Below are 3,307 nucleotides of genomic sequence, written 5' to 3' on the forward strand. Positions count from 1 at the left end.
CCAAAAATGAACATTGGGTCATCATTTACTCCCTTGCAGGACAGTAAATGATGATTGTAGGGTGAACTGGCCCTTTAAATGGATAGTTCACCCACAAATGAATATTCTTTCCTACTTTACTCGTCCTTCAGTTGTTATAAACCGGTTTGAGTTTCTTTATTGTGTTCTTCTGGAAACCTGTAACCATTCACTTCCATAGTATTTGTTTTTACTGCTATAGAAGTCAATGGTTACAGGTTTCTTACATTCTTCAAAACATCTTCTTTTGTGTTCAACAGAAGAAATAAAAAAAAAACATTTATAACAACTTGAGGACGAGTAAAGGATGACGAAATCTACATTTAACATCCAAAAATGAAAATTCTGCCATTATTTACATATAAAGGTTTATAACCACTTGAGGACGAGTAAACGATGAGAAAAATTACATTTTACATCCAAAAATTACCACTGCGTCATCATTTACTCACTTAAAGGTCAGTAAATGGTGAGTAAATGATGATTTTACGGTGAACTGACCCTTTAAATGGATTCTTCACACACAATAAATAAATAAATACATGTCTTACTTTGCTCATCCTTCAGTTGTCATAAACCTGTTTGAGTTTCTTTATTCTGTTCTTCTGGAAACCTGTAACCATTGACTTCCATAGTATTTGTTTTTACTACTATAGAAGTCAATGATTATAGATGTCTTAACATTCTTCAAAACATCTTCTTTTGTGTTCAACATAAGAAACATATAAAGGTTTATAACCACTTGAGGATGAGTAAACAATGAGAAAATGTACATTTACATCCAAAAAGCAAATTCTGCCATCATTTACTCACTTGACGGACAGTAAATGATGAGTACATGATGATTTTAGGGTGAACTGACCCTTTAATTGGATAGTTCACACACAAGTGAATATTCTCTCCTACTTTACTCGTACTTCAGTTTGTCAAAATGATCTAGAAAGCAAAGTTATAATACATTATTGCAGTGGTCACTCTTTACAATACGTTTAAAACATAAGATTTAAAAGGTTATTGGGATTTTTTAAAGTGTTTTAGAAATTAGATATTGCAGTAAGAGTCGAGTGTAAATGTGGTAAAAGGCTTCTCTGGTAAATAACTCAATAAGAGAGATATACACTACCTGACAAAAGTGTTGTGGCATATCCAAGTTTTAGGAACAGCAGATAATCCCTTGACTTCAAGTTGATGATTTGGTGTCAGAAGTGTCTCTATGAAAGGCAAATGAGACCACAATAAATCTGATCATGTCTTGATGTTGACTGATTTGATGAGGACAGTGCGGTCTGACTCTGCTCAGACTAAAGTGTCATCACTGAACAGAAATAATGTCCAGTATAGAATATAAAGTCCTGCTGCAGTGGAGACAGAATGAATATTGTGTCTGACTCCATCATGAGCTTGGAGGACTGCATCCATACATCTCTGACATGACTCACATCACTGATTAATAAAGTCATCTGGAATGAAGAAGAAAGCGTTCCAGCAGGACTCCCAGAGTTCATCAAGATTCATCTTCAATGCCTCCATCTTACCCCAGACTTGCTCAATAATGTTCATGTCTGGTGACTGGGCTGGCCAATCCTGGAGCAGCTTGACCTTCTCTGCTTTCAGGAGCTTTGATGTGGAGGCTGAAGTATGAGCAGGAGCGCTATCCTGCTGGAGAATTGTCCCTCTCCTGTGGTTTGTAATGTAATGGGCAGCACAGATGTCTTGATACCTCAGACTGTTGATGTTGCAGATCTCTCACACACCCCCATACTGAATGAACCCTAAACCATGACTTCTCCTTCACCAAACTTGACTGACTTCTATGAGAATCTTGGTCCATGCTGGTTCCAGTAGGTGTTCTGCAGTATTGGTGATGATCGGGATGCAGATCAACAGATGATTCAGCAGAGAAATCCACCTTCTGACACTTTCACACATCATCAACTAGAAGTCAAGATATTATGTGTTGCTCTTACAACTGAGATCAAGACAAGACTTTAGTCAGGTAGTGTACAGTTAGTGTTAGTCTTCCACAAGCAAAGCCATTATGCAGAGAGCCCACTCTTTCATAGACACCAGATTCAAGCACTTTATAAAGCACCGTTCATTTTAAATCAAGCTGCTCTGTTGCACACACTGAAAACAGGGATTCATTGGATTTACTCAATTTTTTAAGGTTATATATATATATATATAGGCTGAATATAAACAAACTACCTTGTTAGTAATGTTAACAAGCAGTAATTTGGATGTTAATAATGCATTAGTAGATGTTGAACTATGCATAACAAATGCTGCACACTGTTAGTAAACATATGAAAGCTTACTGTAAAGAGTGACCATTACATTCTGTGAATATGGTTTCACACGAAACAGGACAGCAAATCTTCCAAAATCCCTGGGTTACATTAATGCATGAAATATTTAGGGTGCAATTCCATGGCGTGTTCTCCATTTCGGTGACATGAAATATTCAGATGTCCTCTCGCAGATAATAACTCCAGGGGCCTGTCAATCACGGCGGTGCTGAAGAACAGCAACCGGAGGCGCCAAATAATAAAATGATGGAGGACATAAAATCAGCAATTCCGCCCGGAGAGCTGGAGCGAGGATCTGTGCTAACCTGAACACTCGCCGCGTTTCCATATACCCGATTTAAAGCGCATGCTGTAATTATTATTGGACGATTCGCAAAGGGCTCCAAGCGCCTTGGTAAAACAGGCTAAATATATTCGGTGAAATCACTGAACATTGACATTGATACACCACCGATTTAAGCATGCATCTTGATAAACACCCAAAAACAGATAAAACACAGATATAAAACAGATAAACACTGCGCGGTTACGTAAGCGCGCATCAGCCAGTCTCACCCCATCATCTCCCGCAGAGAAACAGCGCACATTCTCTGCCCCACACATTTATTTAGCCCTTGCATAATCGATGATTGACAATAAGATTTGGGGATTGATTATTAGGGTTTTGTCTTACGGTTTGTTGTCGGTTTTCTGTCCGCGAATGAGCAGCGGTGTGGTCCGGCTTTGCCCTCCTCTGCGGCGGATGATCCTCCTCCTCCTCCCGCCTCTGACGCGCTTCCGAACCGGGGGAAAACACGCTCTATCAGGAGACACTGAGGAAGTCCCGGCTTGAACCTCCCAAAAACAAGGCAAAACAAACCGAGAGTCTTGACTGTGATTCGATTATGTGGATGTTTTTATCTGGTCGACCTGGTTTTATTGAAGTTTTGGCTATTTTCAGCCTGGTGTTAGCTTGATAATGATTTGTCAGGCTTGAGTCC

The 3,307-nt window shown here is 39.3% G+C and overlaps 1 protein-coding gene across 1 annotated transcript in view; it reads right to left on the bottom strand.

Moving 5' to 3' along the window:
* c19h1orf216 (chromosome 19 C1orf216 homolog) overlaps window positions 1-3,083 on the bottom strand; it is a 5,360-nt gene extending 2,277 nt beyond the window's left edge. The window contains exon 1 of the mRNA XM_068215341.2: window positions 3,001-3,083. The gene's annotated coding sequence lies outside the window, so the exon portion shown is untranslated. The remainder of the gene's footprint in view (window positions 1-3,000) is intronic.
* Window positions 3,084-3,307: the final 224 nt, after the last annotated feature.

The sequence above is a fragment of the Danio rerio genome, chromosome 19 (genome assembly GCF_049306965.1).
Source record: "Danio rerio strain Tuebingen ecotype United States chromosome 19, GRCz12tu, whole genome shotgun sequence".
NCBI classification, from domain to species: Eukaryota; Metazoa; Chordata; class Actinopteri; order Cypriniformes; family Danionidae; genus Danio; species Danio rerio.